Source organism: Leopardus geoffroyi, chromosome A3, assembly GCF_018350155.1.
Source record: "Leopardus geoffroyi isolate Oge1 chromosome A3, O.geoffroyi_Oge1_pat1.0, whole genome shotgun sequence".
NCBI classification, from domain to species: Eukaryota; Metazoa; Chordata; class Mammalia; order Carnivora; family Felidae; genus Leopardus; species Leopardus geoffroyi.
Window position 1 is genome coordinate 62,728,757 of NC_059336.1, and position 14,428 is coordinate 62,743,184.

General features: G+C 39.6%; 1 long non-coding RNA gene across 1 annotated transcript in view; it reads left to right on the forward strand.

Annotated features, from left to right (window-relative positions):
- The first annotated feature begins 183 nt into the window (after nucleotides 1-183).
- The window catches only part of LOC123580705, a 31,183-nt gene continuing 16,938 nt past the window's right edge, over nucleotides 184-14,428 (forward strand). Inside the window, exons 1-2 of the long non-coding RNA XR_006703418.1 lie at nucleotides 184-315; nucleotides 1,405-1,603. This is a non-coding gene — a long non-coding RNA (uncharacterized LOC123580705). The remainder of the gene's footprint in view (nucleotides 316-1,404; nucleotides 1,604-14,428) is intronic.

A 14,428-nucleotide genomic window follows, 5' to 3' on the forward strand; every position in this document is an offset into this window, starting at 1 on the left:
GGGGCGTGGCTCCGCGCGCCTTGGGTCGCGGGTCGCTAGCAGGGCGACCGCTCCCGGGAGTTGGGTCCAGGGCTCAAGAGCAGGGCGGAAGTGAAGCAGTCCCTCCCTTCTCTCCTAGCTGCAGACACTGCGAGACTGGGGGCCCTTTTCCCCTCTCCAGGCACAGGCCTCCCTGGGCGGACGTGCAGAGTTTAGGATATGTGCACTGGGCGTTTCCCTCTCCCCATTTTGTGCCTCCTGTCTCCGGTGCCAGTCTGCAGTGGTGCAATTTGCTGGCGGACCGCAGAGCAGACGTCTTCTAGAGATGTCCGAGTGGTGGGTGTCCTTTCATGCATGCCACAAATGCCAGGTTCAGAAGTCCTCCTGAGGGGTGGGGGGAGGGGGGCAGGAAATCTGTGTTTTTGTTTTTGTAGGCAGCACTCCTCTGAAGCGTGGGGACTGCTTTGCCAAGGGGTGGGTGGGTGCCCCACATCCCCAGGAGGTGTGGGCCGAGCAGAGAACAAGTTTAGTCGGCTTGAGAGTCGTCCCAAACGCGTTCTTCCGAAAGAGCGGTTTCTGCTGTTTTTATGGACAGGATATAGTTAAATCCTGGGATAGAAATACTACCTGGAGCGTTGAGAGGCAAGACCTAGAAGGCTCAGAGAAAGTGGGTAGAAGGTGGAGTTCTTGTCCATCTCCTCCGCTACAGATTGAGGATGGAAAGCCTCATGCCCACTGAAATGCGAGAATGTCTGCCCTCCTCATCTAACCTGAGGCCAGGCTCTCACCCACCGAGAGCCTTCTGCTTACAGGTTCATCCTCGGCAGATGGTGAGAAATCTAGCCCAGGCCTGGAGACAAGTATCTGTCCATTAATAATTATAAGAAGAAAGTTTGTTTAAGTTTAAAAGAAAACAGTTTTAAGAAGTAATTCATATACCGTTTTAAAGTGTATGTTTCAATGGATTTTGGCGTATTCACCGAATTGTGCAACCATCACTATGGTCAATTTTAGAACATTTTCAGCACCTCAGTAAGATACCCCACATCCTTTACCTATCACCACTGGCTCCTCACTTCAGCCCCAAGCAACCACTTAATCCACCTTCTATCTGTATACATTTTTCTATTGCGAACCTTCATATGAATGGAATCATAGAACATGAAGTCTTTTGTAACTGGTTTCTTTCAGTTAGCGTAATGTTTTCAAGATTCATCCATGTTCTACCCTGTATCACGAATTTCTTTTTATAGCTGAATAATATTCTGTTGTATGGATTCTCTTCGTTTTTGAACGACAGTGGAAAGGTTGGCATTTTTAAAAGAAAACTTGCTGAAAACTCTTTTTTTTAAAAAGGGAATTGGTTGTAAAATACGCAAAGCATAAAAATGATCAGACTTGCCAAGTATGTTTCTGATGTCACAGGTTACTCACTGCAAGAACTGGTCAGATACTTCTGAGAGCTGAGCACGGAACAGGTTCCTCACATGGACAGAAATTCCGCACAACTTCCCATCCATGTTGGAATCCCTTCTACAGAACCCCAGCTCCTAGTTGAAAACTTCTGGCATCAAAATGCCTTTTCTTCACAAGCAACCCATTCTACTTTCTGTCACCTCTCAAGGTTAGAACTTTCTCTTAAATATTGTTTCTGTCTCTGTTAGCTATTGTGGGAATGGTGGTGCTTTGGGGAGCTCTTTTTCTGGTTAAATGGTGAGGTGGGAAGGAAGGAAGTGAAATTAGTTGCCTTTTCTCTATTTAGTCTAGAAATCCCCTGCTAGGAAATTAGTAGTGGGTTATAAACAAACAAATAGACTACTGGCAGATTTGTAATGCAACATCTTAATGTGACATTGATTGGATTTTTAAAGCCTGTGATAGGTGACAAAGATCAAGTCAGGATATTTTGGGAAAATGCCTTAAAAATCATATAGTACCATACAGATGGGAGGAGGTGACACAATTAACACCGCAAGATTGGTGGATTAGGCCTGTGTCTGACGTAGGGTGGCTTTAAGGAGGAAGATGTGTAAATACGAGATGGACAAACTTGGAAGGTAGGTGAAGTTATAGGTGATCTCGAGCAGAAGAGCCCGACACATCCCTGGCTGACATTGACTTTGTAGTTACTTTGGATGAAGACAGGCTTATTGTGAGCAACACAAAGCTGGAAGGGAGTAAAAATTCCATAGAATTTGGAGGACAAGTAGAGACAATCCAGAGACAAATGTTTCTGACAAATGACAATATGCAATTTGACAGAGATAATTGTATGCCTATGTTCAGTTCAGAGTTCAGTATGGCTGAACTCTGGATGTCTGGCTTGACAGCTGTTTGCATGTAAAAGGTCTGGGTATTTCAGATGTATGCGACCCCAGTTGTCCCAGCATGTGACCCAACTGCTAAAGATGTCAACAATTATTAATGCATCACAGCACTGTATAATGCATTACATGGTGTGGTGTCAGAGATCACAAAACAGCAGTCCGTGGAACAAATCTAGCCTCCTGACAGAATTTGTTCAGCTTTCTAGCACTGAGTGGCCAAGCATTGAAACAATTTTTAATTGTTTGCCTTCATGTTGGGAGATTTTACTGAAATGCTCAGATTTCAGTTTTCTAATGAAAAATCAGGAAAGTTGGCCATCTGGTGCCCCTGTTCCCACATGGCAACATTGGCTGCCCCCTTTGGATTGGACATGTGGTCTTCTGTTCACCAGGGTCCCCCACTCTCCGTGAATCCTCAGCACACAGGTGGATGCCTGCTTTCACCTGCTTGCTTTACTGTTTTCTTAACCCCTGGCTCCTTTCTCTCCTGTGCACCCTGCAGACACTGAACCTGTGGTCTCTGTGTGGATCAGGGAGGGAATCCTCCTGCTGAACTCTCAGTAAGTCAGAACTGGCCCCAGGGCTGGGATCTGTATGGATACAGCCCATGTAAAATTCAACAGAACACAACCCCAGTTCTTTATTATGGAAGATAATAAAGTAGGGGAGATACTGTATTTACCCTCCCACCCCATGTATCCACCCGTATTACTTCTAAGGCTTGTCAGCACTGTTTACTCTATGCATTTCCACAGCATTCCTCTACCCCTGTACTGTGGCCACTGGAATATTTTAAAGGAAATCCCAGATATGGTTTAATTTAACTTGTGAACACTTCAGTACGAATACCCAACAGCTAACTACTCTTTAAAAAAAGGATAACCACAGTATCATTGTTACACCTTATAAGATTAATAATAATAAATCTCCTACATTACCTAATACATAGTCATTGTTCAAATTTCCACACATATCTCTGGTATTTTTGCAATTGATTTGCTTGAATCAAGATCCAAACAAAGTCCACCACTTTGCATTTGGCTAACGTATCTCTTAAATTTCTCTTAATTTATACCAATTCTCTCTCTCCCTACTCCCATTTATGATATTTATTTGTTGATCTATAGAATTTCCCACAGATTTTGGCTAATTGCAACCTCAAGGCATCCTTCAACAAGTCCTTTGATCCCTCCTGATAATTAGCTCTAGAAGCTTGATAATATTCAGATACAGTTTTTTTGCAAAAATATGTTATAGGTGGTCCTATGTACTATTGCATCACAAGAGAAAGTACATAATATTCCACATTTCATGATGTTAATTTTATTGATGACTTCAGATGTAGTCAACCTAATTCATCCCTTATTAAATTCCGCATCAGCCTCTAACATAATGGTTTCAGCAGCCATGGATGCTCTTTGTCTAGATTTATTATTTTATTAAGGATTACATACTAGTGATGTTCTAATTCTATTATTCCTTCTGTATTTGTGACTGTGATTTTAAACCCCTTCCCTTTTTTCCTGTTGACTATTAGGGTTTCCTGAAGCACAATTCACTTTAGAAAAGCCTGGATAATATTAATATTGTTTGGTTCTTTTTCTTTTTCTTTTCTTTTCTTTTTTTTTTATAGTTTAACTTTATATTTTATTTTTTAAAATTTACATCCAAATTAATTAGTATATAGTGAAGCAACAATTTCAGTAGATTCCTTATGCCCCTTACCCATTTAGCCCATTCCCCCTCCCACAATCCCCCCAGCAACCCTCAGTTTGTTCTCCATATTTATGAGTGTCTTTTATTTTGTCCCCCTCCCTGTTTTTATATTATTTTTGTTTCCCTTCCCTTATGTTCATCTGTTTTGTCTCTTAAAATCCTCATATGAGTGAAGTCATATGATTTTTGTCTTTCTCTGACTAATTTCACTTAGCATAATACCCTCCAGTTCCATCCACATAGTTGCAAAGGGCAAGATTTCATTCTTTTTGATTGCCGAGTAATACTCCATTGTATATATATACCACATCTCCTTTATCCATTCATCCATCGATGGACATTTGGGCTCTTTCCGTACTTTGGCTATTGTTGATAGTGCTGCTATAAACATGGGGGTGCATGTGTCCCTTTGAAACAGCACACCTGTATCCCTTGGATAAATGCCTGGTAGTGCAATTGCTGGGTCGTAGGGTAGTTCTATTTTTAGTTTTTTGAGAAACCTCCATCCTGTTTTCCAGAGTGGCTGCACCAGCTTGCATTGCCACCAACAATGCAAAAGAGATCCTCTTTCTCTGCATCCTCACCAACATCTGTTGTTGCCTGAGTTGTTAATGTTAGCCATTCTGACAGGTGTGAGGTGGTATCTCATTGTGGTTTTGATTTGTATTTCCCTGATGATGAGTGATGTTGAGCATTTTTTCATGTGTTGGTCGGCCATCTGGATGTCTTCTTTGGAGAGGTGTCTATTCATGTCTTTTGCCCATTTTTTCACTGGATTATGTGTTTTTGGGTGTTGAGTTTGATAAGTTCTTTATAGATTTTGGATACTAACCCTTTATCTGAGATGTTTGCAAATATCTTCTCCCATTCTGTCAGTTGCCTCTTAGTTTTGCTGATTGTTTCCTTCGCTGTGCAGAAGCTTTTTATTTTGATGAGGTCCCAGTAGTTCATTTTTGCTTTTGTTTCCCTTGCCTCCGGAGACATGTTGAGTAAGAAATTGCTGTGGCCAAGATCAAAGAGGTTTTTGCCTGCTTTCTCCTCGAGGATTTTGATGGCTTCCTGTCTTACATTGAGGTCTTTCATCCACTTGGAGTTTATTTTTGTGTATGGTATAAGAAAGTGGTCCAGGTTCATTCTTCTGCATGTCACTGTCCCGTTTTCCCAGCACCACTTGCTGAAGAGACTGTCTTTTTTCCATTCGATATTCTTTCCTGCTTTGTCAAAGATTAGTTGGCCATACGTTTGTAGGTCCATTTCTGGGTTCTCTATTCTATTCCATTGATCTGAGTGTCTGTTCTTGTGCCAGTACCATACTGTGTTGATGATTACAGCTTTGTAGTATAGCTTGAAGTCTGGGATTGTGATGCCTCCTGCTTTGGTTTTCTTTTTCAAGATTGCTTTGGCTATTCGGGGTCTTTTCTGGTTCCATACAAATTTTAGGATTATTTGTTCTAGTTCTGTGAAAAACGCTTGTGTTACTTAAAAGGGTCACGTTGAATATGTAGATTGCTTTGGGTAGTATTGACATTTTAACAATATTTGTTCTTCCTATCCAGGAGCATGGAATCTTTTTCCAATTCTTTGTGTCTTCAATTTCTTTCATCAGCTTTCTATAGTTTTCAGTGTATAGATTTTCACCTCTTTGGTTAGATTTATTCCTAGGTATTTTATGGTTTTTGGTGCAACTGTAAATGGGATCGATTCCTTGATTTCTCTTTCTGTCACTTCATTGTTGGTGTATAGGAATGCAACTGATTTCTATGCATTGATTTTATATCCTGCTACTCTGCTGAATTCATGAATCAGTTCTAGCAGTTTTTTGGTGGAATCTTTTGGGTTTTCCATGTAGAGTATCATGTCATCTGTGAAGAGTGAAAGTTTGACCTTCTCCTGGCCAATTTGGATGTCTTTTATTTCTTTGTGTTGTCTGATTGCAGAGGCTAAGACTTCCAATACTATATTGAATAACAGTGGCAAGAGTGGACATCCCTGTCTTGTTCCTGACCTTAGGGGGAAAGCTCTCAGTTTTTTTCCATTGAGGATGATATTAGTGTTGGGTCACTCGTATATGGCTTTTATCATCTCGAGGTATGCTCCTTCTATCCCTACTTTCTTGAGGGTTTTTATCAAGAAAGGACACTGTCTTTTGTCAAATGCTTTCTCTGCATCTATTGAGAGGATCATATGGTTCTTGTCCTTTCTTTTATTAATGTGATGAATCACATTAATTGTTTTGCAGATATTGAACCAGTCCTGCATCCCAGGTATAAATCCCCTTGGTCATGGTGAATAATTTTTTTAATGTATTGGATCTGGTTGGCTAATATCTTGTTGAGGATTTTTGCATCCATGTTCATCAGGGAAATTGGTCTATAGTTCTCCTTTTTAGTGGGGTGTCTGTCTGGTTTTGGAATCAGGGTAATGCTGGCTTCATAGAAAGAGTTTGGAAGTTTTCCTTCCATTTCTATTTTTTGGAACAGTTTCAAGAGAATAGGTGTTAACTCTTCCTTAAATGTTTGGTAGAATTCCCCTGGAAAGCCATCTGGCCCTGGACTCTTGTTTTTTTGGCAGATTTTTAATTACTAATTCAATTTCCTTACTGGTTATGGGTCTGTTCAAATTTTCTATTTCTTGCTGTTTCAGTTTTGGTAGTGTATATGTTTCTAGGGATTTGTCATTTCTTCCAGATTGCCCATTTTATTGGCATATAATTGCTCATAATATTTTCTTATTGTTTTTATTTCTGTTGTGTTGGTTGTGATTTCTCCTCTTTCATTCTTGATTTTACTTATTTGGGTCCTTTCCTTTTTCTTCTTGATCAAACTGGCTAGTGGTTTATCAATTTTGTTAATTCTTTTAAAGAACCAGCTTCTGGTTTCATTGATCTGTTCTACTGTTTTTTTGGTTTCGATAGCATTAGTTTCTGCTCTAATCTTTATTATTTCCTGTCTTCTGCTGGTTTTGGGTTTTATTTGCTGTTCTTTTTCCAGCTCCTTAAGGCATAAGGTTACGTTGTGTATCTGAGATCTTTCTTCCTTCTTTAGGAAGGCCTGGATTGCTATATACTTTCCTCTTATGACCGCCTTAGCTGCGTCCCAGAGGTTTTGGGTTGTGGTGCTATCATTTTCATTGACTTCCATATACTTTTTTTTTTTTTTAATTTTTTTTTTCAACGTTTATTTATTTTTTGGGGGGGACAGAGAGAGACAGAGTATGAACGGGGGAGGGGCAGAGAGAGAGGGAGACACAGAATCGGAAACAGGCTCCAGGCTCTGAGCCATCAGCCCAGAGCCTGACGCGGGGCTCGAACTCACGGACCGCGAGATCGTGACCTGGCTGAAGTCGGACGCTTAACCGACTGCGCCACCCAGGCGCCCCAACTTCCATATACTTTTTAATTTCTTCTTTAACTGCTTGGTTAGCCCGTTCATTCTTTAGTAGGATGTCCTTCAGTCTCCAAGTGTTTGTTACCTTTCCAAATTTTTTCTTGTGGTTGATTTCGAGTTTCATAGCATTGTGGTCTGAAAATATGCACAGTATGATCTCGATCTTTTTGTACTTACTTAGCGCTGATTTCTGTCCCAGTATATGGTCTATTCTGGAGAACGTTCCATGTGCACTGGAGAAGAATGTATATTCTGCTGGTTTAGGATGAAATATTCTGAATATATCTGTTAAGTCCATCTGGTCCAATGTGTCATTCAAAGCCATTGTTTCCTTGTTTATTTTTTGATCAGATGATCTGTCCATTGCTGTGAGTGGGGTGTTGAAGTCTCCTACTATTATGGTATTACTATCGATGAGTTTCTTTATGTTTGTGATTAATTGATTTATATATTTGGGTGTTTCCACACTTGGCGAATAAATGTTTACAATTGTTAGGTCTTCTTGGTCTATAGACCCCTTGATTATGATATAATGCCCTTCTGCATCTCTTGATACAGTCTTTATTTTAAAGTCTAGATTGTCTGATATAAGTATGGCTACTCCGGCTTTCTTTTGTTGACCATTAGCATGATAGATGGTTCTCCATCCCCTTATTTTCAATCTGTAGGTGTCTTTAGGTCTAAAGTGGGTCTCTTGTAGACAGCATATAGGTGGGTCTTGTTTTCTTATCCATTCTGTTACCCTATGTCTTTCTTATCCATTCTGTTACCCTATGTCAATTGAGTCCATTGACGTTTAGAGTGAGTACTGAAAGATATGAATTTATTGCCATTATGATGCTTGTAGAGTTGGAGTTTCTGGTGGTGTTCTCTGGTCCTTTCTAATCTTTTGTTGCTTTTGGTATTTATTTATTTATGTATATATATTTTCATCTTTTCTCCCCTCAGAGAGTCCCCCTTAAAATTTCCTGCAGGGCTGGTTTAGTGGTCACAAACTCCTTTAATTGTTGTTTGTCTGGGAAACTTTTTTATCTCTCCTTCTATTTTGAATGACAGCCTTGCTGGATAAAGAATTCTTGGCTGCATATTTTTCTGATTCAGCACACTGAATATATCCCGCCACTCCTTTCTGGCCTGCCAAGTTTCTGTGGATAGGTCTGCTGCAAACCTGATCTGTCTTCCCTTGTAGGTTAGGGACTTTTTTCCCTTGCTGCTTTCATGATTCTCTCCTTGCCTGAGTATTTTGTGAATTTGACTATGATATGCCTTGTTGATGGTCAGTTTTTGTTGAATCTAATGGGAGTCCTCTGTGCTTCCTGGATTTTGATGTCTGTGTCTTTCCCCAGTTAGGAAAGTTTTCCGCTATGATTTGCTCACATAACCCTTCTACCCCTATTTCTCTCTCTTCCTCCTCTGGGACCCCTGTGCTTCTGATGTTGTTCCTTTTTAATGAGTCACTGATTTCTCTAATTCTTAAATCGTGCTCTTTTGCCTTAATCTCCCTCTTTTTTTCTGCTTCGTTATTCTCTATAAGTTTGTCTTCTATAGCACTGATTCTCTGTTCTGCCTCATCCATCCTTGCTGCCACTGCATCCATCCGTGATTACAGCTCAGTTATAGCATTTTAAATTCTGGCTATTTTTTACTTCTTTTATATCTGCAGAAGGGGATTCTAATCTATTTTCGACTCCAGCTAGTATTCTTACTATCGTGATTCTAAATTCTGGTTCAGACATCTTGCTTGTGTCTGTGTTGGTTAAATCCCTGGTTGTCGTTTCTTCGTGCTCTTTCTTTTGGGATGAATTCCTTCGTTTTGTCATTTTGAAGGGAGAAAAGGAATTAATGAGGTAGAAAAATTGAAATTAAAAAAAATTAAAATTAAAAAATATTAAAATTAAAAATTAAAAACATACACACACAAAAATTGAATAGATGATGCTAGATCCTAGAAGTGTTTTGGTCTGGGTGTATAAAGTGGTTTGACAGATTAGAGAAACAAACAAACAAACAAAAAAAAAGGGGGGGGAGAGAAAAAAAGGAAATCGTTTGAGAATTTGAAAAAATGAATACACTAAAGTAGACTAAAATACACAAGAGTAGAGAATATAGTAGAAAAAAATTATGGAAAAATATTTTTAATAAAAATTGAAAAGAAATATGAATTTTTTCATTTTCCGTATTTAAGAAAAAAGAAAAGAAATGAAAAAGAGAAAAAGATAAAAAAGAAAAGACAAAAAAAGAAATCGTTTGAAAATTTGAAAAAGTGAATACACTGTAGTAGACTGAAATAAAATGATGGGAGTAGGATAGAATTTGAAAAAATTTACATAAAAGCAAAAAATATAGTAATAAAATTAGATAAAAATATTAAAAAAAATTTTTTTTTAATGTTTATTTATTTTTGAGACAGAGAGAGACAGAGCATGAACGGGGGAGGGGCAGAGAAAGAAGGAGACATAGAATCCGAAACAGGCTCCAGGCTCTGAGCAGTCAGCACAGAGCCCGACGCAGGGCTCAAACTCACGGACTGCGAGATCATGACCTGAACTGAAGTCAGACACTTAACCGACCGAGCCACCCAGGCGCCCCTAGATAAAAATATTTTTAAAAGAAATTGAAAGTAAAACTGAAGTTTTTCTCTTTCTGCATTCAAGAAAAAGAAAAGAAATGAAAAAGAGAAAAAAAAAAGAAAGAAAAAAAGGAAATTGAAAATTTGAAAAAGTGAGTACACTGAAAGTAGACTAAAATAAAATGATGGAAGTAAAGTAGAATTTGAAAAAATTTACACAAAAGTAAAAAAGATAGTAATAAAAATTAAAGACAGATATTTTTAATAAAAATTGAAAATAAAAATGAGTTTTTTTCTCTTTCTGTATTCGAGAAAAAGAAAAGAACTGTAAAAGAGAAAAAGGAAAAAGAGGAAAAAAAATGAATAGGTGAACCTGCTAACAGATTTAAGTAGGACTGAAATTGCTTCGTTTTCCCCTAGAGGTTGGTCCATGTAGCTCTTTAGTCCATAAATTAAGCCGGTGCTGAGGTTTGTGTTCTTGAAGAGTGAAGCTGGCCCAGTTGGGCAGGGCTTGGTGTAACAGCTCCGCTCTCCCCTAGATGGCGCTGTTAGCCTACTGGGGTGGATTGTTGCGGTGCTCATAGGGCGCACGCACATGCTGGAGAGCTGTGAAAAATGGCACCGCCCAGCCACCCAGTCTGTTCTCCCGGATCAGCAGTTGTGCACCGGTCCTCCATCTTCAGCTCTCGTCCACTCCCTGCGACCAGGCCCCAGGCAGTACCTCTCTCCCAAGTTTTGTCTCAGATGCGGCTGTTTTCCCCGGCCCATTACTTCCGAAGGACTGTGGCTTTGACCCGCTCCGCCGCTCAACGGGAGGGTCTCACCTAGCAATGGCTGAATGAGCAATGGCTGAATGTCAGCTGCACCCAGGAACGCCTGATGGACCCTGCTGTTGCCGGTGCCCCGAGACTGAGGCCAGGTGCCAGCCCACCCTCCAAAAAAATCGCGAGACATTGTAGCCTCAGCGTTTCAGGGACCATGGAAAATCTCAACACACATCTGACACCAGGCTTACCCTCAACAACAATCTTGCCCCAGCACCAGCGAATGTGGCTGCCTTCTGGGGTCTGCTGGGACCAGGTGGCTTCAACAGTCTCTACCAAATGTCCCTCCAGCAGTGGAACCACTTTTCCCCGTGTGGCCTGAGATCCTCCCGGACCTCACTCTGTTCCTGGGGATTCACCTTTCCCACCAGAGCACTGCCAGGTATCGAGCTGCGGAGTTGCAGCCTTTGCGCTCTGCTTGTTTAGTCTTAATGGAATTTAAACCCTCTCCTTTCTTTCTCCCTTTTTAGTTTAGTCCCTGTGGCTGTTTCCAATTTTCCACTTTCTCTCCAGCTGCTTTTGGGGAGGGGTGCTTTCCCCCATTTGCTCCCTCCACCAGTCTCCGTCCTCTCTCCACCTGCAAAAGGGGTTCCCTACCTTTCAGGGCTTCTTGCTCCCCAAGTTCAGTTCTTTGTGTCGCGTACCTGCTGAATTCTGTGGTTCACTTTGTGCAGATTGTTGTGTTAATCTTCCAATCGGTTTTCTAGGTGTGTAGGATGGTTTAGTGTTGGTCTGGCTGTATTTCATGGATGCGAGACACACAAAAAGCTTCCATGCTGTTCCGCAATCTTGACTCCTCCCAGTTCTTTTCATTTTTCTACTAATCTTCAAGAATAATGAGTTGATGCCCTAGCAATTGCCAAAGGTAGTTTTTTATTTTACAGGTTTTTTTTTTTTTTTTGAGTAGTAGTTCACATACAACAAACTACTGTAATGATGTTGAGTAGCATTTGAATGCTGATTAGACATTCGTATATCTTCTCTGGTGAATTGTCTATTCAAATCTTTTGTCCTTTGTGTGCGTGTGTGTGTTTTCATTATTGAGTTGTAAGAGTTTTTGTATATTGCAGATATAATTCCTTTGCTGGAAAATAATTTCTCCCAGCTTGTGGTTGGGTTTTTCTTCTTCTCTTCTTTTTCTCCTTTTTTTTTTGGAAGTAGGCTCCTTGCTCAACATGGGGCTTGAACTCATCACCCCGAGATCAAGAGTCACATGCTGTACCAACTGAACCAGCCGCATTGCTCTGAGTTTTCATTTTTTCATGGAGTCTCTTCAAGAGAAAACTTTAAAAATTTTGATGAAATTCAAACTATCACCTTTTTTTCTATTATGGATAGTATGTTTGATGTCGTATCTAAGAAATCTTGGCCTAACTCGAAGTCACTAAGATTTTATTCTATGTTTTAGCTCTTACATTTAGGAGTTAATTTTTGTGGGTGATGTAAGTAGAGGTCTAATTTTTTGTGTATGGATATTCTGGCACCATTTATTGAAAAGCATATCCTTTTCTAATTTAATTGCTTTGACATCTTGTCAAAAATAAATTGACCATAAAAATGTGTTGGTCTTTTGCTGGACTATCCTTCTATTCTATTGACCTATATGTCAGTGTGGTTTTATGCCAATGCCACACCGTATTGATTACTATAGATTTGGAAACCAGGTAATCTAAAAGAATTTTGTTCTTTTTCAAAACTGTTGAGGCCATTCTAGGTCCTTTACCTTTCCATATAAACTTTAGGATCAGCTTGCCATTTCCTATGAAAACATCCTGGAACTTCTACAACAATTCCATTGAATGTATTGATCAATTTAGGAGAATTGCCTACTTAACAATATTGAGTCTTTGGATTCCATAAACAAGGTACATCTCTCTACTTATTTAGGCCTTTAATTTCTTTCAGCAATGCTTTGTAGCTTTTAAGGTATAAGTCTTGTATTATTTCTTTGTTAAATATTTTGCAGAATTCACTAGCGAGGGAATGTGGGTCTGCAATTTTGTGGGAAGGTTTTTTTTTTAACCTATACATTTAATTTATTTAATAGATATGGGACTATTCAGGTTACCTACCATTGAATGAGCTTCGGTATTTTGTGTTTTTCAAGAAATTTGTCTATTTAATTAAATTTGTGGAATTTATTGGCATAAAGTTATTCATAATATTCCCTTCTTGCCTTTAGGATTTATAGTGATGTCCCTGCAAATGTCTGATGCTGGTAATTTGTGTCTTTTTTCTTTTCTTTCTTTTTTTTTTTCTTGATCAGTCTGATGAGAGGTTTTTCACTTTATCTTTTTCAAATATCCAGTTTTCAGTTTTATTGATTTTCTCTATTGTTTTCCTGCTTTTCAGTTGATTCTGATGTATGTGAAGAGAATGTGTATCATGCTGTTGTAGGGAAGAGTGTTCTATCAATGTCAATGACAGCAAGTTAGTTTCAAGTGTTGTTCACGGCTTCTATATCTTTGATTTTCTGTCTACTTGTTCTATCTATCTTTGAGAGAAGGTATGAAAATAAGCAACTACAATCCTAGATTTTTGTATTTCTCCTTTTAGTTCTACCTTTTCCTGCTTCATGTAGTTCTCACCTCTTTTATTGGCTACATCTGTATTTAGGACTGTTATGTTCTATTGATTCATTGGCTCTGCTATTGCTGTTGATGCTTGATATGTCTCATGTTTGGACAGAGAAAGTGCCATCCAGTTGGCTCCTGAGTCTTTTCGACATAACTTTAGATCTTTGATAGTCTTCTTGTTCCTGGTATGACAAGATATTCCAAAATGCACTTTGTATTTTTTTCTTTAATCCTGGTATCGACCATTTCTCCTAGGAGTCTGCTTTTTTTTTTTTTTTTAATTAAAAAAAATATTTATTTATTTTTGAGAGCGAGAAACACACACACACAAAGCATGAGCAGGGGATGGGTCAGAGAGAGAGAGAGAGAGACACACAGAATCTGAAGCAGGATCCAGGCTCCGAGCTGTCAGCACAGAGCCTGATGTGAGGCTTGAACTCACAAACCGCAAGGTCGTGACCTGAACCAAAGTTGGATGCTTAACTGACTGAGCCACCCAGGCACCCCAGAGTCTGCTTCTGTTTGTAGGGAAGTGTTGTTGTTTAGGAGACCACAATCTGTGTGCTAGAGCTGATTATTGCTACTCTATGGTTGTCGTATTTTCAAGCCCTTTTCAGTGGCTAGAACTAGGAAATGCATACTTTTTAAAAAGAGAAAAATACAGGGACAGCCTGGGTGGCTCAATCGGTTAACTGTCTGACTTTTGATTTTGGCTCAGGTCATGATCTCAAGGTTGGTGAGATAGAGCCCTGCATCATACTCTGTGCTGACAGCTCAGAGCCTGGAGCCTGCTTCAGATTCTGTCTCTCTCTCTCTCTACCCCTCCCCCCACCCCTGGCTGTGCTCTCTCTCTCTCTCTTAAGAATAAATAAATATTAAAAAACAATTTAAAAAATTAAAAAGAAAACCCCCAAAGCTATCCTATTCCTCTGATTTCACTCAGTGTATTCTGCAGATCATTTTAGCGTTGCAGATAGAACTCTTCCTCCTTCCTTAGTACAGCAGTGTGGTGTTCTGTTCATGTGGGTGGACCATCGTTTCTTCAGCAGGC